The sequence below is a fragment of the Lissotriton vulgaris genome, chromosome 4_1 (assembly GCF_964263255.1).
Source record: "Lissotriton vulgaris chromosome 4_1, aLisVul1.2, whole genome shotgun sequence".
NCBI lineage: Eukaryota > Metazoa > Chordata > Amphibia > Caudata > Salamandridae > Lissotriton > Lissotriton vulgaris.
The window spans coordinates 1,666,733,567-1,666,755,954 of NC_141691.1; positions in this window are offsets into that span (position 1 = coordinate 1,666,733,567).

Here is a 22,388-nt window from a genome sequence, read left to right on the forward strand (position 1 = left end):
TACCATTGTGCAGCAGGTGCAGTGGCACCAGTGTGGTGTAGCTATCATTAGTGCAGCAGGTGCAGTGGTACCAGTGTCTGGTAGCTACCATTGTGCAGCAGGTGCAGTGGCACCAGTGTGGTGTAGCTATCATTAGTGGAGCAGGGGCAGTGGCACCAGTGTGGTGTAGCTATTATTAGTGCAGCACGTGCAGTGGTACCAGTGTGTGGTAGCTACCATTGTGCAGCAGGTGCAGTGGCACCAGTGTGGTGTAGCTATCATTAGTGCAGCAGTTGCAGTGGTACCAGTGTCTGGTAGCTACCATTGTGCAGCAGGTGCAGTGGCACCAGTGTGGTGTAGCTATCATTAGTGGAGCAGGGGCAGTGGTGCCGGTGTGGTGTAGCTAATATTAGTGCAGCAGGATCAGTGGTACCAGTGTGTGGTAGCTACCATTTGTGGAGCAGGTGCAGTGGTAGTGTTGCTTAGCTATGATTGTGCAGCAGGTGCAGTGGCATCAGTGTGTGGTAGCTGCCGTTGTGTAGCAGGTGCAGTGTTATCAGTGTTACTTAGCTATGATTGTGCAGCAGGTGCAGTTGCACTAGTGTGGCATAGCTACACTTGTGCAGCAGGTGCAGTTGCACCAGTGTGGTGTAAGTATCTTTGGTGGAGCAGGTGCAGTGGCACCAGTGTGGCATAGCTGCACTTGTGCAGCAGGTGCAGTTGCACCAGTGTGGCATAGCTACCCTTGTGCAGGAGGTGCAGTGGCACCACTGTGGCATAGCTACCATTGTGCAGCAGGTGCAGTGGCACCAGTGTGGTGTAAGTATCTTTGGTGGAGCAGGTGCAGTGGCACCAGTGTGGCATAGCTACACTTGTGCAGCAGGTGCAGTTGCACCAGTGTAGCATAGCTACCCTTGTGCAGGAGGTGCAGTGGCACCACTGTGGCATAGCTACCATTGTGCAGCCGGTGCAGTGGCACCAGTGTGGTGTAAGTATCTTTGGTGGAGCAGGTGCAGTGGTACCAGTGTGGCGTAGGCGTAGCTACCATTGGTGGAGCAGGTGCTGCGGTACCAGTTTAGTGCAGCAGGTGCAGTGGTACCAGTGTGTGGTAGCTACCATTGGTGGAGCAGGTGCAGTGGTAGTGTTGCTTAGCTATGATTGTGCAGCAGGTGCAGTGGCATCAGTGTGTGGTAGCTGCCGTTGTGTAGCAGGTGCAGTGTTATCAGTGTTACTTAGTTATGATTGTGCAGCAGGTGCAGTGGTACCAGTGTGGCGTAGCTATCATTGGTGCAGCATGTGCAGTGGTACCGGTGTGTGGTAGCTACCATTGGTGGAGCAGGTGCAGTGGTAGTGTTGCTTAGCTATGATTGTGCAGGAGGTGCAGTGGCACCAGTGTGTGGTGTAGTTACCATTCGTGGAGCAGGTGCAGTGTTATCAGTGTGACTTAGCTATGATTACGCAGCAGGTGTAGTACCACCAGTGTGGTGTAGCTACTATTGTGCAGCAGGTGCAGAGGCACCAGTGTGGCCTATCTACACTTGTGCAGCAGATGCAGTTGCACCAGTGTGGCATAGCTACCCTTGTGCAGGAGGTGCAGTGGCACCACTGTGGCATAGCTACCATTGTGCAGCAGGTGCAGTGGCACCAGTGTGGTGTAAGTATCTTTGGTGGAGCAGGTGCAGTGGTACCAGTGTGGCGTAGGCGTAGCTACCATTGGTGGAGCAGGTGCTGTGGTACCAGTTTAGTGCAGCAGGTGCAGTGGTACCAGTGTGTGGTAGCTACCATTGGTGGAGGAGGTGCAATGGTAGTGTTGCTTAGCTATGATTGTGCAGCAGGTGCAGGTGCAGTGGCACCAGTGTGGCATAGGCACCATTGCTGCAGCTGGTGCAGTGGCACCAGTGTGGTGTAGCTACCATTGCTGCAGCAGGTGCAGTGGCACCTGTGCGCCACATTGGTGTAATGCACTCACTACCACACACTCACTACCACCCACTCACCCCCACAGACTCACCTCCACAGACTCACCACCACACACTCACCACTACACACACAACAACACACCACCAGCCGTCAGTGCACGCTTTCACCAGGGACAAACACCACCAGCATCGATGCACGCTTTCACAAACCACAAACACCACCAGGCGTACAACACCAGCCATCAGTGCATACTTTTACAAGGCGCACTCACCAGCAACCGTCAGTGCACGCTTTCACCAAACACGCACACCATCAGCCATCTGTGCACGCTTTTACCAACCACACACCCACCAGCCGTCAGTGCACCCTTCCACCAGGCACACACACCTCCAACCGGCAGTGCACTCTTTTATCAAGCACACACACCACCAGCCATCAGTGCACAATTTCTACAGGCAGTCACACACACCACCAGCCATCAGTGTACACATCAATTGTTAACACATCCACAATTAACTATTGTAGCAATCTCAGTGTGGTACACTTTACTTTTAAACATATTCATGTAAAGCACAGCATGCCACCATTGCTACAATTCCAATCTAACCCACATAATTCCACTACACACCACATGCACACACTCCATAACACATGGCGAAAAGACATTGCCATTTACAATGCCATTAGCTCAAACTCAAATAAATCCGAGCCCGATTGCATTTCCAATGCTTGTTTCCTCTTTCAATGTGTGCTGCATTCTACAGCACACATTGAAAGAGGAAAATGCCTGTAGTTAATGTTTTAGTGCAGGAAGGTCAATGCAGGGGTGAGCACAGGAATGCGACATATTATTGTAAAAATGTTGCATTCCTGTGCTTTGGAAGTGGCGCAGCGTGGTGCAAACAAAGGGCTTGCATTGCCGCGCTGTGGCACGTCCTTGTAAATCTGCCCCTGTGAATTTTCATTGTTAAGAGAAGCACATTTTCATAGTATGGCGTTTTTTAAAGGTTGGATGTTTTATGATACCCCAGAGAGGCTGGCCAAGATGTTTCGAGTTTCCAGATGTGACTTGGAGCACATGGTTCGGTCTCAGAGGTGTCTCTGAGTTTTGGGCACAGGTTGTTGGGCAAATCTCGCGTCATGTGGGATTCACAACTCAGCCCACTCCCTCCATAGCATTATTAGGGCTCGCCATGTCAACGCAGTTTGAGCAGAGGCGCGCAATTCAGATATATTTCATTTGTACGCCCGCCCGACCCTATTACCAATTCCTGCTTGGTAAAATGAAACATTTAGCCGGAGAGAGTACTGGTACTGTGCCAGAATTCAACAAATATGTCGCTATCGGGAAATATGGAAATATTCTTAGATGGAAGTAGCTCCATAGGTAGGGTGAACTGCTTTAACGCCCCAGTAATAAAGAGCACATGTTTTCTGCTATAGTTATTGTCGGACCCCAAAGCAATAAGCACTTTATTCGCCTGTCACTTTGTCCGTCAGGAGTGAGCTATTTTTTTGTTGAGAGAATCTGTGTCATACAATTAATTATAGTTATAAAATTAGAATTGACTGGCTGCAAAGCAAGCTGAAAATATATAGAATACATTTTGCATTTATGTTGGCACGAGCACCTTAGACATTGTCATGTTCTACTTTGCTTAGATCAACTGGGCTTTGAGCTAGTTTTAAATAAATGCGTTTATTTATATTTCAAAAGAAATGTGACGGGTTCTAAGATTAAAAAGTTATTTTACCATTTTTCCTATTTTGTAAATGTGTGTATTTAAACAATGTATTAAATTGTGCGAAATGAAAGACATTTTAGCCTAAGAAACTAAAAATAAAAAATAAAATAAAAAATATGTGCCTTCATAACTTATGACCTTGTGGCAAACTGCAAAGTTGCAGTCAGTGGTAGTGAGAGACTTTTCTGAAAGTTGTTAAGCGTTCCTTAATTTATAGAGCAGTGTCCTGCCCACAGCAGGCGGCGGCACCGTGGAAGGAATGTATTTACCAGCAGTCAACAGCAATGCCAGCCAGATGGCAAGCATCGAAATCCCATGTGCACATCAGACATTTTCCCAACAGTGGATTTTGATGTTCTACTTCTGTCACTCGGATGAACAAGCATATGCTCACCGCCGTGCTTATGGTGATGTCCTCGCTTTTTCTGTTTCCTCTCTTCCATTTCCCTCTTGGCTTTTGAGTTTCAGAGTATTTTACTATTCGTTAATTCTCTAGCAGCTGAGATGTGTGCATTCACGAAATCATCTACACCTTGTCTCAAATGGGCATTCAATAAAGACATCCAAGCACCTTTTTAGAATAACCAAAACATGCAATGAATAGTTATTGCACTTCAGCATATGCAAGTGCTGTGTATACTGTCGTATTTGTGAATATTGTCAAAAAAGTAATGTATTTTACTATTTTGTCTGTTGACGAGCCAGGCTCCTCATATCACACCCCAGCCCTTTTCTCCCTATCAGAAATTCGTTCAAATATAGGTTTAATTCGGTTATTCTCAGAGTAGCTCTTAGAAATGGGGGTATCTAATTGTCAGAGGTATGCACCTTTGTCCAAGTAAGGACCCTTGCTTCTAGTCAGGGTAAGGGAGTTACACACTTTAGATAACCCCTGCTTCCCCCTTGGTAGCTTGGCACGATCTGACCGGCTTATCCCAAAGGTAATGTGTAAAGTATTTGTACTTCAAATGCACAGTAACACAGTGAAAACACCACCAATGGACACCACACCAGTTTGGAAAAATGAAGTATCTTTATCTAAACTAAACAACAAAAATCCAATTTACATAATTCAAAATGTGACTTCAAAAGATTTTAAGCAACTTTTTTCCATAGAAACACCAAAGTATCTATAGACGTGTCAAAGTTCACAAGGCTAAACAGCCGCAGAGAAGTGAAGCATTGGAAAACACAGTGATGCGTCAGTTCCTGCGTCCCTGGGGAGGTGATGCAACAGTTCTGCTGCATGTAGGAGAAGTCGGACTGTAGGTAGAAGTTAGGTGTCGAAATACAAGAAGGTTATAGTCTGTGGTTGATGCATGGAAAAACTTGGCGCACAGGTATGTTGCATGACACACGGGAGGTGATTAGTCGCTTTGCGAGGCTTTGCGCAGTCCGACGTAGGTGCCGGGGCGCTGCACTGTCAGACTTCACATAATCCGACATCGGTTCTGAGAGGCTTGCAGCTGTGCGGCCGGTACTCAGTGAGACTTTGCATCATTCGGCGTTGGTTCTGAGAGGTTTGCAGCTGTGTGTTGAGACTTGCGAGGTTTGCCATCGTCCAGCATCGGTTCGGAGAAGCTTTGCATGGCTTTGCATTGCTTTTCACTGGTTCTGGCAGAGCTCAGCTGCAGAACCCACTTCTGAGGCTCTGTTACTGTAGGGGTGCATCTCAGGCAAGGTTTGGACTCACAGACGGCAGAGTCCAGGAGCACCACCAGATTTGTAGAAAGTATTTTGTGTCCTGGAGAACTTCTTAACAGGAGGCAACCACACACAAGCCGTTGGCAAGCTTCACAAGCAGGATACACAGAAAAGTCCAGTCCTTTGTCCTCTCCTTGGCAAACCCAGCAAAGCACACACAGCAAAGGGGCAGTTTTCCTCCTCAAAGCTCACCATCTTTTGGCTGAGGTTCCTCTGGATTCCAGAAGTAATCTAATTCCTTTGGGTTTTAGGTCCAATACTTATACCCCATTTCCCTTTGTTCTCTTTGTGGCATAGGTCTCTGAGCCCAGTCCAAACCAGTTCTGTCCTTTCTGGTACAGCATGACACAATGTGGAGACAGCAGTGTGCAAAGGTTCACAGCCTTTTCAGGTGCAAGTGAAAATCCTCCTACCACTCTAAATTCAGACAAGGTCTATTCAGCTTGCCTATGAGTTACCCAGGAAAGGCAGGACACACCTCAACCCCCCTTGTGATTGTCTACAGTTAATGCACATCCTCAGCCCCTGTCACTCCAAAACCAGGCAGTCGATACACAAACAACAGAGGCACACAGAATGGTTAAACAAGAAAATGCCTTCTTTCTAAAAGTGGTATTTTGAAACACACAATTTAAAAACCATCTTTACTAATATATGTGTTATTAAACTCTGAGTTAAGAGAGCCTAAACTCAATTTCTTTATTGTGTTCCAATGCAAAGTTATAATTGTAAGAAGTTACAAAGCAACTCCCCTGTTAGCCTATGGGAAAGATAGCCTTTCAATAGTGAGAAACAAAATTGACAGTTTTTCACTATCAAGCAATGCAAAGCAAACCAGCGCATGTCCTACCTTTCACATACAGTGCACCATGCCCATGGGTGGGTACCTTAGTCCTACATGAGGGGTGCCTTAAATGTAAGAAAAGGGAACATTAGGACCTGGCAAGTGGGTGCACTTTCGAGGTCGACATGGCAGTTTAAAACTGCACATGCAGACACTGCAGTGGCAGGTCTGAGATACAATTACATGACTACTCATGTGGATGGCACAATCAGTGCTGCGGCCAACTAGTAGCATTTAATTTACAGGCCCTTGCACACTCAGTGCACCTTCTGAGGGACTTAACAGTAAATTATATATGCCAATCATGGATACCCAATTTTATTCATAATTTACACAGAGATCATATGCACTTTAGTACCGGTCAGAAGTGGTGAGGTGTCCAGATTCCTATAGCCAACAAAAAAAGGTCAGGAAAAATAGGAGGAAGACGGAAAAAGATTTGAGACTAACCCTCCAAAACAATTGCAATTTCCAACAGTAGTCACAACAAATTTTCTGAAAATGCTTCAAAACTATTATGTATATTGTCATGCAGTTTCACACCCCATGTCAAATTTGGCCCCTTGCAATGAAATATGTCATTTAACATCTTGAAGTCCGTTCTACGGTTATGCGTGAAAACAGGTTTATGAACTTTAGGGGGCTCATTAGTATGGCTGGCAGACTTTGTCCACCAGCCATACTCCCGTAAAATGGAACGCCCGCAAAGGGTGCGGCGGTCCCACACATTCCATTAGGATGCGCCCGCCACAGTGGCGGGCGCATCCCGCATTCCTGACATTGTGGTGGGTGGTGCTCAAAGTACCGCCCGCCCCAATGCCAGAAATGCAAGTTGTGCATTTGCCAGTACAATGTGACAGGCATGGCACGGTGCCTGCCACTTTGTACTGGCAAATGCAGGGGGGTACCATAGGTACCCCCTATGTGCAGCCCCACCCCCTAGAATCCCTGGGGGCCCGCTACAGGCCCCCAATGGTGAGGACCGCCTGCCTTTCTGTGGTGGCAATATGGATGGCGGTATCTGTCAGACACCGCCATCATATTAACTGCTTTTCCGCCCGGTAAAACATCAAAAGGAGTAACAGGAGGAAACATATAATTAGATGTTTAGAATAGACCCTTTACAGATCTGTTTATCTTACATTTTACTGCAACTAACAATATATACTCTAGTACAAAAATATATCTGCTGTTCATTATGTCTGTGGCAAATGCATTCATTACACTGTGATATTATAGAATGCCTGCTAAATGAGTACAGAAACATAAAATACATGGCTATTTAGATGTGTCTTGTATTGCTTTGTTCCAACGCCACCTCTTTCCCAACATACTGCCCTTGTTAATACTAAGAAATGAAAACCATTGTGATGCAGTGTTGTGTTGGGGGACTAAAATGATGGAGGTGCCACACTGGCAGGGCCAGTCCTTCCTCAGACAGCCCGCCCAGGTGAAATTCTATTTGGTGCCCTTCCTAATAGTCCTATCAATATTTTGAAAATGCAACTTTTATATCTGATTGTCCTGCACTGGCTTCCTTTCAGCACCCTTACAAAATAGTAAAACTTGATGCTTCACCACAACAGTAAGATAAACTCAAAACCTCAGGTACATCAATGCAACACAATGAGTCATCACATTTCCAGACATGAAATCAAGAAAAACCACAGTCCGGATAGGCGCAGATGTGTCAAAGACAAGTAGGGTAATTACAACTCAGGGACTTACAGCTGATCCATTTTTCGTGTTTTATCATATTCTAGTGTTCGACCTGCCCTGTTTCTGAGGAGAACCCCAACAGAAAAATAGGGTTCTGAAATGCGTCGACCTAATCCAGCTGGCCGTAACCACCACCAACCCACTGAATAATACAGTGTGCAAACAGGGCAATTAGCCTGTTGTAATTGTAGTGTTGTCTAGCTGTGCATGGCAGGTTGTAGTTTTGTAAAGTGCAAACAGTATGTACCGCCATTGTTTATTTTTTCAAATCAAGGACTGGTCAGTTGCGTTTTGTCATGTTTTATCACTTTACAAATTATGTACTCGTCAAATATCAACTGTGTTGTTATTGTTGATGTTTTGTTGAATTTTTATACTTATTGTTTTTCTCTGTGACATGAGTTAAGTGTTGACCGCATAGGTTCTAAAAGTAAATGAACAAAGAAAAGGTGTAGTAAAGACACCCTAACCACTCTAGTTGTCAAAGTGTTTTTTTAATGCATTAATCTAGAAACGTATGCCCAAATACATTTTCTGTTCCAACAATGGTGTAAGGGCATTGCAAACAATAAAAAGGCCTGATGTGATCCTGATTCACCTGAGAAGCTATGAGTAAGCTGACTTAGGGTGCAGCAACTCCTAGATGTAATGAGGGCAGACCTCCCTGCAGTGGCAGGTTGGTCTGCCCAGCTGAGGTCGTCTGGGTTCACTGACAGAATATCAAGGAAAAAAATACCGAAAAAAACATATTGAGGAAAAAATATCGAATACAAAAATATTGACTGACTATACTTAAAAAGGTAAGTACAAAAATATTGAAAAAAAATATAGTTTACAATAATGTAGTTGTATTAACTATTGATTTTTAAACATATATAATTAAAAACAATAAAATAAACACATATTAAATACTAACATTAATTTATAAAAACAAAATATATTTAAATATCTATTTAAAAAAATATAACAAATAAACAAATGTTTAAACATGTAAACCCACACACACACTATATATATTTCAACATACATATATAAATAAACTAATATTTTAAATATTGATACAATTAAAAAAATGGTCAATAATATTATCAAAAATATATATATACGTACTTAAATATACCAAAATCATAAAATATTAAAAAATAAAACCAATTTAATTTAAAAGAAAAAGTTAACACATATTTTTAATCAATTATATGTTATGTTATGTTATGTTATTACTATTTATAACGCGCACAGATACTCGTGAGTGTCCCGGCGCAGAGCCACAGGTGAGAGAGAAAGGCGGGGACGGAAACGAAAAAGGACAAGAAAACCAAATTAGACAAACAAGTGGGTCTTCAGTTTCCGTTTCAACAATGCTGTATCCTGAATGGAGCGTAGTTCAAAGGGAAGTGCTTTCCAGGCCGAGCTGGCCTTCAAAGTAACAGAGCTAACTCCAAGCCGCTGAAGCTTGTATTGAGGAACTCGGGCCAAGCCAAGGGACTAAGAACGAAGAGCATGTGCACGTAGATAAAAAGAGAAGCGTCTCTGCAGGTATACAGGGCCAAGCTTATGGAGGGCACGGTGGGCCAAAACCAGAGCCTTAAACCTGACTCTGTACGCACACGGAGCCAGTGAAGAGAACTCAGATGGTGCTGTACTAAGCATGGGCGGAAAATCCGTTTCGCTCGCGGATTTTTGCGGATTTTCGGTAAATTCGCAATCCGCGAGATTCGCGAATCTCCCGCAAAATCCGCAAATCTGCGAGCAGCGGATTTTGCTCGCACTGCTCGCACTGTTCGCGTGAGTTCGCGGCTTCCCAGTACAACTTCGCGCCCCGCGAATAAGTGCAAAATTGCAGAAATACGATTTTAGCAAAACTGAAACTACTTACCAGGTTCAAAAGTTCAGGCTCATCATTAGTAGCCATTTCCTGTAGTGCTTCCTGAGGGGCCCCTCCAGAGTTCAGTTGCCAGTTGCAACTATTATGTGACCCTGCTCTGAACCTCAGAATAGTTACACATATGCCACAAAGGTCCTGAATTACAGCTAAGGGAGACAAGCAGGAGCCAGGCTGGAAGTTCAAATCCATTAATCAGCCCCTAATTCATTATTGTCAGTTGGGGCAGGGCAGGTGTTGTAACTAATTTTGCAACAATGAAAGCACTTAGCAAGTACAAAAGATCACTAATCAGGAAGCACTAAGGAAGCAGGTGCCAGCTAAAAAAATATTCTGTGACACATTAATCAGCCCCAAATTAATTCAGCTCACTTGAGGCAGGGAAGGTGTGCTTGCGTTGCCACAATAATGTACACTGACTGGACAACCAGAGGGTGCTGTGATGAAACAGAGGGTGGCATGGGTGGGCCAGAGGGTGGCATGAGTAGTCAGAGAGTGGCAGTGGTGACAGAGAGTGGCAGTGATGAAGAAGAGTGTCCCAAACAGGCTGGACACGTAGAAACAACAAGTTCGCGAAACTTGCGACCCGACAGGTAAGTTCGCAATTTGCGAAAGTGTACAAAACCCTCGCGAACTGGCAGAAACCCGCGCAAACACACAAAAAAAAAAAATCCGCAAATTCGCGAGAATTCGCGGATTTTGCGGATTGCGAGTTCGCAAATCCGCAAAATTCGCGAACGCGAGATTCGCAAAATTCGCCCATGCTTATGCTGTACACTGATCCTAGATGAAATACCTAACAGCAGTCTAGCCGCTGTGTACTGCACGACCTGGAGTCGCTTTAACAGGTAGGCCGGGATGCCAACGTAGAGTGCATTCGCATAGTCCAAGCGAAATAATATCAAAGCACAGATGATTGTCTCTTTCGCTGCTTGCGGAAGAAGTTGAAAGAAAATCCTCAGGGTTTTAAAGAGGTCAAAGCAGCAGCCAGTCAGTTTATTAATGTGTGTTGAAAAAGAGAGGGACTCATCAGACCAACCCCCCAGATTTTTGGCTGGCTGACGCGTGGAGGATGGCAGCAATGAGTCTGGAGGCCACCAAAGTTGGCGAACGTTAGATGGAAAATTGCCAACTGCAGCAAGACAATGCTGAGCCGCTGTGACAGAAAGCGAGATCTTATCCCAGGTAAAAAGCAGCTGGGTGTCATCGGCGTAGGCCATAACCTTAGCCCATCGCTCCTCTGCCAAATACATCAAAGGTGTGACATAGATATTGAAGAGGAGAGGGCTAAGGACGGAACCCCAGTCATGACTGGTTGAGGAAGGGAGGAACACAGGGGAAGCCAAATCTGCTCAATACGGCCTTCCAGGAAGGACTTAAGCCATGCCCACACTGAGCGGGATACGCCAATTCAAGGTGCCAGGTGAAGGTCATGCGGCACAGTGTCGAACGCTACGGAGAGATCTAACAGGACAAGAGCCGCTCTTCCACCAGCGTCCAGGCACTCCCGAATGGCTTCTGACACCTCTACTAGAAAAGTTTCAGTACTATGAGTGGATCGAAATCCAGACTGAGCAGGATGTAATAATGCTTCACTCTCCACAAAGTCTGTTAATTGTTTATTAACAATTTTTTCACAGACTTTGGCGATGGCTGGGAGAAGAGAGATGGGGCGGTAGTTCGCAGGGTTACTATGATCCAAAGAGGGTTTTTTCAATAAGGGCAGAATTTTTGCCTGCTTCCAGGTCAACGGGACAGTAGCTGTCTGGAGGGATCTATTAACAATTGCATTCACCTCAACATAAACACTAGATGCTGCTGCCACCAGGAGCCTAGCCGGACAGGGGAACAACGGTGAACCAGACTTGAGACTAGCAAGAAGTTTCAGAGTTTCCAAAGGCACAACCGGTCTAAAGTCAGACAGCTTGCCAGAGGAGACAGCCAGGGGATCAATACAGGAAGTGGCTTTGGAGATTGCTCCAAGAGAAAAGGATGCCTGGATTGACTGAATTTTGTTCCTAAAGGCGCCAGCAAGAGTATTACACCAGGCTGATGAAGGAGCCATCACTCTTGATTGTGCAGATGGAGAGGTAAAGCTCTGACCAATGGAAAAAATCTCTTTGGGATTACTCCCAGCAGACTCAATGCGCGCAGCATAGAATTGTACTTTGCTAACTGCTATTGTTTTGTTATATGTTTTTTGCATAGCTCTTAAGTTTAATTTGGCCATGGGGCAGTAACTGCATCTACGCCAGGTCCTTTCCAGAACCTTGCAATCATGCTTAAGGCCTTTCAAGTTGGGTTAAACCAGGGCTTGATTTAAAATAATTTACAAACAAATATTGCCATTTTGAAACATTATTATGAAAATTCAAACACGTAATCTAAATTGCAACATAAAATAAATTATTAAATATTACAATAAATACATATACTTTTCTCACATTAAAAACATTTTTTTTTACTAACTAAAGGTAAAAATATGTACTCCCACCTAACCCAACACAACAATAATGAAATTCTTTACCCAACACAAAAATAAGATTTACGAAGCTAACTACAAACAATCAATCAATCAAACATTTGTAAAGCGCACTGAATACCCGCGAGGGTCTCAAGGCGTGGGGGCGCTACTGATCTAACAGCCAGGTCTAGAGTATCCTCCTGAAGATCAGCAGGTCTTGGGTCGGTCGTAGGCTCAGTGGGAGGATGTTCCATGTCTTGGCGGCGAGGTGGGAGAAGTATCTCCCTCCGGTGTTTGTTCTTCGGATGCGCGGGACGGTGGCAAGTGAGAGGTCTGGGGAGCGTAGCTGGCGGTTGGGGATGTAGAAGGAGAGCCGTCTGTTGAGGTAGGCTGGGCCGGTCTTGTGGAGTGCCTTGTGTGCGTGGGTGAGGAGCTGGGAGGATATCTTCTTGTTGACGGGGAGTCAGTGCAGGTTTCTCAGGTGGGGGTGATGTGGCCGTGGCGTGGTATATCGAGGATCAGTCGTGCTGAGGCGTTTTGGATGCGTTGCAGTCGTTTGATGAGCATGGTTGGGGCTCCTGTGTAGAGGTCATTTCCGTAGTCGAGTCTGCTGCTGACAAGGGGCTGGGTGACTGTCTTTCTTGTATCTGTCGGGATCCATCTGTAGATCTTGCGGAGCATGCGGAGGGTGTTGAAGCAGGAGGAGGAGACGGTGTTGACTTGCTTGGTCATTCAGAGCATTGAGTCGAGGATGATTCCTAGGTTGCATGCGATGTTGGTGGGTGTCGGGGATGCCCCCAGTGCCGTCGGTCAACAGAAGCCGTCCCATGCTGATGGGTTGGAGCCGAGGATGAGGACCTCCGTCTTGTCTGAGTTCAGCTTCAGATGGCTGGTCTTCATCCAGTCGGCGACAGCCTTCATTCCTTCGTGGAGGTTGACTTTGGCAGTGATGGGGTCCTTGGTGAGGGAGAGGATCAGCTGAGTGTCGTCGGCGTAGGAGATTATGTTGAGGTCATGCTGTCGGGCTACGTGTGCGAGCGGGGCCATGTAAATGTTGAACAGTGACGGGCTGAGGAAGGAACCCTCGGGTACGCTGCAGATGATCTCGGAGACTTTGGAACGGAATGGGGGGAGGCAGACACTCTGGGTTCTTCTAGGGAGGAAGGAGGTGGTTCAATCCAGAGCCTTGTCCCGGATCCCTGCAGCATTGAGGCGTGCGTGTGGTGTGCGGTGGCAGACGGTGTCGAAGGCGGCAGAGAGGTCTAGGAAGATGTGCTGCAGTCTTGCGGTTGTCCAGCAGGGCCCTGATGTCATCAGTGGTGGCGATTAGGGCAGTCTCGGTGCTGTGGTTGCTGCAGAACCCTGACTGGAAAGGGTCCAGGATTTTGTTTTCTTTGAGGTATTGGGTTAGCTGTCTGTTGATGGTTTTCTCGATGACCTTGGCCGGTAAGGGGAGCAGAGAGATGGGCCGGAATTTCTTGAGATCTCTTGGGTCTGCCTTAGGATTTTTGAGTAGGGCGTTGATCTCTGCGTGTTTCCAGATCTCTGGGAAGGTCGTGGTCGCAAGGGAGAGATTGATGATGTTGCGCAGGTGGGGTGCGATGGAGCTGCTTGCTGTGCTGAAATGGTGGTGCGGGAATGGGTCTGACTTAGAGCCAAAGGGGATTGTGTGCATGGTCTTGATGGTGTCATCGATGCTCACGCTGGCCCAGGCTAGCAGGTGATCTTGGTTGATGGTGTGCAGATGGTCTGTTGTGTTGCTGTCTGTTGGGGCTGTTTGGGTGTTGAAGCGGTCGTGGATGTCTGCTATCTTGCAGTGGTAGAAGGTGGCGAGGGAGTCACACAGAGCTTGCGAAGGCGGGATTTTGTTGGTGTTGGAGATAGGGTTGGAGAGTTCCTTCATGAAGTTAGAGAGCTCCTTGCTATTGGTGGGTTGTTGTCGAGGCGGTCTTTGAAGGAAGTCTTCTTGGCCGCCCTGATGAGGTGGTGGTGGTGGTTGCGGATGGCGTCCTTGTGTGCTGCGTGACTGTCCGGAGTTTGTTCACTGTGCAATTTCTTCTCTAGTTTCCGGCAGGCTTGCTTGGAGGCTAGGAGTTCTGGGGTGAACCAGCTGGCCCTCTTGCTGGTGTCTCTGTGGTTGGGTTTCTTCAGCGGGGCAAGGGTGTTGGCGCAGTCCTCGATCCAGCGTCTGAGGCTGTGGGCAGTGTCATCTGTGTTGGAGGGTTCGGTGGTTGGGCTGAGAGTGAGGTTTGCGTGTAGTTGGTCTTCGGTGATTTTGCTCCAGCAGCAGCGGGGGATCTGTTGGGTGCAGTGGTGTGTGGTGGGTTACTGCAAGGCGAAGTGGATGCAGCAGTGGTCGGTCCAGAGGAGTTCGGTGGTGTGGCTGACGAAGATGTGCATGCTTGAGGATAAGACGGGGTCGAGCGTGTGGCCGGCGGAGTGGGTGGGCGTTGTGATGAGTTACTTCAGTCCGAGGTTGGCAAGGTTATCGATCAGGTTTGTGGAGTTGTTGTCGTTGTTGTTCTCAAGGTGAAAGTTCAGGTCTCCGAGTAGGATGTAGTTGGTGGAGGTCAGGGCGTGCGTGCTGATCAAGTCGGCGATGGAGTCGCTAAACTGGGGGCAGGCTCCGGGGGGTCGGTAGACAATGGTGCCTCTGAGGGTGGAGTTAGGGTCTGGGTGGATCTGGAAATACATGTGTTCAGAGGTGCTAAACGCATCGTCAGTGCTAGTCGAGACCCTGATGCTGTTCTTGTGGACGATGGCAATTCCTTCTCCGACTCCGTTGGTGCGGTCTCTGCGGGTGATCTTGTAGCCGTTTGGGATGGCTATGGGATGTCCGGAGCGGAGGAGTCGTTAAACCAGGTCTCTGTCAGGAAGGCGGCGTCCGGGGATGTTTTGTCAAGCAGGTGCCATAGCTCGACGGCATGCTTGCGTGAGTAGCGGAGCGGGTGTTCAGTAGTATGCATCGGAGGTGGTTGGGGTCTTTCTTGGTGTGTGGTTCATCGGCTCTGAGGCTAGTGTAGCTGCAGTTCCGGCAGGCAGCGGTCGTTGAGGTGGTTGCGGGGCCAGGGGTTCTGGCGCTGGGCGTGGTCCAGGTGTGGACGGGCACAGATGGGCTTACCTTAGGCGCGCCTTCCATGCGCCAGCAGCGCGGCCGTGCAACAGCCGGCATATATGGGGAGGTGGGAGTCTGGAGCAGCTGGGAGGCAGGAGGCGGAGGCAGCGAATGGGCAGTGGGCAGTCAGGGGGGCGGGGCGACAGGGGATGCAGCGGCGAGGGCGGTGAGGGACAACAAAGGTAACAGAAGGAAAAAGAGGCACAGAAACGAGGGAAAAACGAGTGAAACAGAGGGCAGAAGGGCACAAAAAACGAGTGAACAGAAGGCAGAATCGCACAAAAAACGAGGGAAAAACGAGTGGCACAGAGGGCAAAAGGGCACAAAAAAACTAGTGGAACAGAGGGCAGAGGGCACAAAAAAGGAGTGGCACAGAAGGCAAAAGGGGCACAAAAACAAGAGAAAAACGAGAGGCACAGAGGCAAAATACAGAATACAGAAATACAGGGGCAGCTAAGAACAGAAAGCAGAATGGGCAGAGAGGCACGGGGGCAGCGAGAGGAACAGAAGGGAAAACCGGGCAGGGACACGGGGGCAGCGTGGGGTACAGAAAGAAAGACCGGGCAGAGAGAGCACGGGGACAGCGAGGGGACAGCGAGGGGAACAGAGAGAAGAAAAAGGGGCATGGACCACGTAAAGACAGCGGGGGAGGACAGACAACAGCAGTCACAGATACAACAATGTAAATACAGGCAAAACAATAAAAGCAATAAAGCGTAGGATGAACAAACCTACCTACGACCTACCACTGGCCACCAGGGATGAGGCGCAGGCGGTAGCCTGTGTGTGGTGGAGGGCCTCAAACTTCCTATGCAGCGGCAGCTGGGGCAGGGACACACAGGCGGTGCTGTGCGGAGGGGGAGTGACCTACCTGGTAGGTTTAAGGGTCACTCTCCTCACCACGCAGCGGCCGGCCTACATGGGGAGGTGGGGGGAGGAGCAACTGGGCAGAAGGCAATCAGGGGGGGCGGGCCGAGGGGACGCAGCGGCGAGGACGGTGAGGGACAACAAAGGTAAAATTGGAAAATACTACAATTTACTATTCCCAGTACAATTAACAGAACAACAAAATATTATAATTAACAAAAATATAATAATATTCCCACTCCAGTCAGTGGAACAGGAGGAAATGTGTGTGGATTACAGGGGGTAAAAATGTAATATTCCCACTCCAGTCAGTGTAACTGTAGGAAAAGTGTTGGATTGCGGAGGGGAAAAATTTAATATTCCCACTCCAGTCAGTGCAACTGTAGGGAAAGTGTTGGATCACGGAGGGGAAAAATGTAATATTCCCACACCAGACAGTGCAAATGTAGGGAATGTGTTGGATAACAAAGGCGTAATATTTACTATTCCCATTCCAGTCAGTGCAGCAGTATGGAAAGTGTTGGGTTGCGGAAGGGTAAAATGTACTATTCCCACTTCAGTCAGTGCAACATTAAAAACAAGTAAAATATCCTAAAATTAAATTAAATTTAAAATAGTAGAAAAATTCAAATATATTCGTTTACCTCTCTTCTCTCTCCTTACAGAAGTGAACTGGCACTCAGATTGATTTATTGTCGTATGACAATATGTACGCGTTTCGACCGGTTCCTGCTGCCTTGTTCACGACACAGATCGCCATTTTTCTCAGCTTTGAATACACATAATCTACGATCGCATAAATTACCATAGATAATTCCTATTTCCACACAAGGCAGTACATTTTGGAAAATATGGGCGCCATTTTGAAACAGGTTTTGTTTTACATATTGTATTGTCATTCTTCAATGCTAATGCCTAAATTCATCAATGTGGTACCATTAAAAAATCAGTTCCGAATAAATAGATGAATAAATGAACGACAGACACATTTAGTTACACTCAAAAGGGAAAGTTCCCTTTTAAAATTAAAGTGCTAGTGCCTAATGTTTCTTAGCTGTCCTTTTACATATAGAACTTCTACATGTGCCTGAACTTTCCTGCCTTCTTGATATAAAGTGCTTAGTGCTTATTCATTTTTCTTTTATTTTTAATTTCCTAAAAGATAAAAAAATTCTAAAGTGCCAGTAATCATATCAGTGTTTATAAACACTCTTAAAGTGCTTAATAATAAAGTGCGGGTGCCCATTGTCGTTCTCCTAAAATTAGAACTAAAAAATACTTTTCCTGAATTGTGCAAACTCTAAAACAATAATTAATACAGGTATGTAAACAGGCATTCATCAATTTTCAGTCTATCCGGCTCTTTGCTATCAAATTCAAGTATAACATGTGTCTCCAATTTTCACAGATCTTTCTTTCTATTACCTCCCCTCCTTTTTCTTGGAAATTCTGCTATGCAGCTATAGCGCATCAGATTTGAGTTACTCTCATAGTATCTATCAAAATACCTGGCTGTGGGGTAACTTCTGTCTCTGTTAATATAGCCCTTTTGTGCTGCAATATTCTCTTATGGGCTGGTAGTGTTGTACTCCCTATGTAGACCTTCCTACATGGGCATTTCAAAATATATACAACAAAACTTGATTTACAATTTAGGCAACCTTGTATCTTTATAGTTTTATTAAAAACTGTTTTCTATTCAGTTAGGTTCTCCCCATGCTGTCACGCCTTCCATTTTAGATATTTCCTAAATCCCTCTCTCTAATGTACCCAGGTTTGAGTGCCCATCTTCTCTTGGTATTCACTTTTAACTATATGGTCTCTCAAGGATTTAGATTTTTTTATAAGTTATCTCTGCTCTAATAATTTGCCAGTACTTTTTTAAGATTGATCTGACTTGTCCATGTCTGATGTTATAGGTAGTTATAAACCTTTTTGTTTTAGTTTCTTCTCTATTCTCCTTCTTTGTAGCAGTTTTGGAAGGTTCAAATAACACTTTTTCTCTACTCATCCTTTTAGCCTTCTCCAAAACTTTTTGAAGGGCTATCGGAAGGTACCTTCCCCATGGAAATCTACTGGTCATTTGCTTTGCTACTTTATCATATCCAGTAGTGTACTGCATGTTTGCCTCATCATAAAGAACTCACCAAAAGGTATACTACGAATGAGTAGTGTTGGCTGAGAGCTGTTTGAATGCAGAATTGTGTTTCCTGCGGTGGGTATTCGGAAGATTGTTGTTTCTAATTTGTCTCCTCTTACCATTACTCTCACATCCCAAAAATCTATAGTAGTTTTGTTATAGTTCCCCATAAATTGCAAGTTAAGGTAATTTTTGTTGGTGTAATTGATGAATAGTTCTATATTTGCTTCCTGCCCTGCCACTGCACAAGAACATCATCAATGAACCTCAACCAAACTAAGACACTTGTTGTCCATTGCTCCATCTCAGGACCCCAAGCACCTGCTGCTCCCACAAGCAAAGATGTAAATTAGCATAACTGGGGGTGAAGCAGGTGCCCATGGCCTCCTCTTGCTTTTGCTGGAACATGTCATTACCAAACATGAAAATGTTTTTTGTAAGGCACCACTACATCATTTCAATTATCGTCTTATTATGATTCGCAAATCTCAGTGGTTTAGTTCTTAAAAAATGTTCTGTTAACCTTATCGATCAGTATGTCGTATGCTAGTATATAATGTGGCAATATTAAGTGTCAATGGTATCATATTTTGGTCCCACCTCACGTCATATAAATGCTTCAAATGTCCGATGAATAATTTACATGAGATAGAGGTATCCTCACAATGGGATTTAGAAAGAAGTCAATTTATTTGCAGATATTTTCAAATAAACTATTACAGGATGAAAATATGGCTCTCCCTGATGGATTGTTAATGTTCTTGTGAACTTTTGGTATCATGAGACAGTTGGAAAGAACATGGAGCCAACACCCCTCCCCATCCTATCTTGCCCTCCTTAGAACTGCGAGATCCTCTTACAAAAAACACATCTTTTCAGAGAAAGCATCATTCTTTCGTCTTCAACTCTCTCACACCAAAAATAGACCCAGAGAACTGTTCAACATTATTAGAAACCAAACCAACTCTGCACCCCTTAACCCAGTGGCCTCCACTAACAAATGCGAAGAAATTGCCAACTTTTACTGTGAAACAAAATTACAAAAATAGACCGCATTTTTCTCGATACTCTACCTTTGCTCACCCCTCAACCACCCCTGATTACCACACCTCTTCCCCCTCTCCCCTTGAACACTTCCCCGACCCCCTCTCACCCCCACCCTACTCTTACCCCACTGGAACCCATTTCCCTTCCGCTTAAAAATAATGCCTCATGGCCTAATTTCCACCCTGTATCTGAACAGGAGGTCTTCAACATTTTAGCCAAAATCAAACCTTCCTCCCACACCAAAGACCCACTCCCTTCCGCACTCATTCAAGATCTCAAACATGTCATCGTACCCAACTGGACCAACATCATCCACACCTCCCTCTCAACAGGGAGTGTACCCATATCCCTTTGACTCGGGCAAATCGCCCCATCCCCAAAAATTCCAAAGTTGACCCCAACGACCCTAATAATCTTTGTCCTATCTCTAACCTCCCCCTCCTCTCCAAAGCCCTGGAAAAATGCGCCTTCCTCCAACTAGACAAACACATTGACATGTTCAACCTGCTTGACCCCCTTCAATCTGGCTTCTGCAAAGGGTGCAGCACGGAATCCGCGCTTCTCAATATAGTCAATGATATTCACCTAGCCCTGGACAAGGGCGAGACCTACCTTCTCATCCTTCTTGACCTTTCTGCGGCATTTGATACAGTTTACCACCCAAACCTACTCAACATACTCAAAAATCTCTTCGGCCTCAGTGGCACTGTCGTTAATTGGTTCACCTCCTACTTTCAACATGGAACCCAGCAAATTAAAATACAAAACTGCCTCTCTAACCCAACCCCTGTCTCCCTTGGAGTCAATCAAGGATCCATCCTCTCTCCCACTCTCTTTAACCTCTTTATGGAACTCCTTACCCGGATACTGAAACAAGAAAAAATCAACTACCACCTTTATGCTGACGATACCCAATCGTACTACAAAATAAAATCCCATGTTAATATCCTGAACCTTAACACGGCCTTAGCAAAGATCCAAACCTTGTTCCACAACAATCATCTGAAACTCAACCCGAACAAAACCGGATCATCCTCTTCTCCCCCAAAAACAACCCTCTCCCCATCCTATCGTGGATCGCCGACCTTAATGCGCTAAACTGTTCTCTCTCCCTCGCCGATTCGGTTAAATCACTCGGCATCACCATCAACAATACGCTCACACTAAATTCCCATGTCAAGAACTCAGCAAAAAGTCCAATTTTCACACTCCGACTTCTCAAAAAAGTCAAACCTTTTATCCCAGCTGAAGACCCTAAATTAACTATCCAGTCTCTAGTTCTATCCAAAATTGACTATGGTAATGCCCTTCTCTCTGGCACCCCCAAAATCCACCTGGCCCCTATTAAATCTGTTCTCAACCTCCCCGCCAGGCTAACAACAAACTGTCGACGCTTCGACCACATCTCCCCTGCCCTCAAGTGGCTCCCCATTGAAGGCAGATCCTCCTATAAAATTGCCTGTATTACTCACAAAGCCCTTTACCAGAAGACCCCACCCTACCTCTAAACTAAACTTAAAAAAGCTGGCTGTGCCCCAACACTGAGAAGCACCAACACTCTTCTTCTCATACCCCCCCTACTCAAAAAAAGATGCTTCGAAATCCCGCTCTTTCTCTGGTAAGGTACCAACCATTTGGAATGCCCTACCCAAAGACCATTGTTGCAACCCCTCCTACTCTAGATTAAAAAAAGACCTTAAAAGTCATTTGCTCACAAAATTTTGGGGAAATTAAATCCCGGATCTCCTTTATGACTACCACTCCCTCTCCCTACTTAGACTTCTCCCCCTTCCCAAATTCACCCCCCTTCTTTTTCTCTTGCCACATCACTCTCCTCCTGCCCCTCTCTTCTCCCCGCAATACCTACTTTTTCCTTTGAACCCTCCTTGACATACTGTTAAATTTACTATTTTCAGTAATCATCCTAGTTCCAGGAACTTTCTTCTCTTTCTCTATCACCGTCTATATGTACCTCTAATCACTATGTTAAAAAAAATTACCCCCTGTATTTTTTATTGGTTTGAGCACCTGTATAACCCATTTTGATTCAACTGCCATGATTGTTTTTATTATCTAATTTCATTGCGGATGTAAAGCGCTCTGATACTCTCGGGTGGAGCTAGCGCTATATAAAACCTTCAAAATAAATAAATAAATAAATAAATAAAAATGTAGAATACTGAGATAATCGGATTTTCCTGCTTCACAAATTTATACTCATCCCAGCTTAAAAGTTCTTGATGCCGCCAGTCGTTCAGTTTGTCAAAAATAGATCCTTTACTCTTTCATATTCAGACATCCCTATTCTTTTGTAACATTCACTGTTGTTTAGCTGATTCAATGCTTCATTTTTGTAGTGATCGTGCCCAAATAACAACATTGCCTCCCTTGTCAGAGGGTTTCACTATTAAATGTTGTTCTTTTTTGATATTACTAATTGCACTGTGAGTTTGAACCTCCTTGGGGTCTGATCTTCTTTTTTGTTCTTCCATCTTGTGATATATTCTCCGCATATCCATTGTTACTTTCTCAAAGAAGCAATCCAGATTGATCCTCATCATTTGTAGTATGAAGCGTGATCTTGGACGAAAGGGGGTATGTTCTGCTCTTTCCAGCATTAGATTCGGGGTGCCAATTCCTATATTCACCATTTCAAGCTCATTTATTCTGTATCCAACATCATTCTTTTCATTTTCTTGGGACCACAGGTCTTCTAAAATTGGCATATCATACACAGTCAGATTAGTTTGGTGCGGTAGGGGGTTACTTATTGCTGAGATTTACTCTAATGCAAGGATATTTCTTTTTTTATGTAATTTCAACAGTTTTACTTTTTGGATACATTTGTATAGATCCATCCTACTAATGGCATAGTGGAATTCATTCTTATGGTAATAGGAGAGACCCAACTCCAGTACAGATTTATCCTCTTCAGTCAGGTCCATTGAACTTAATGACTATA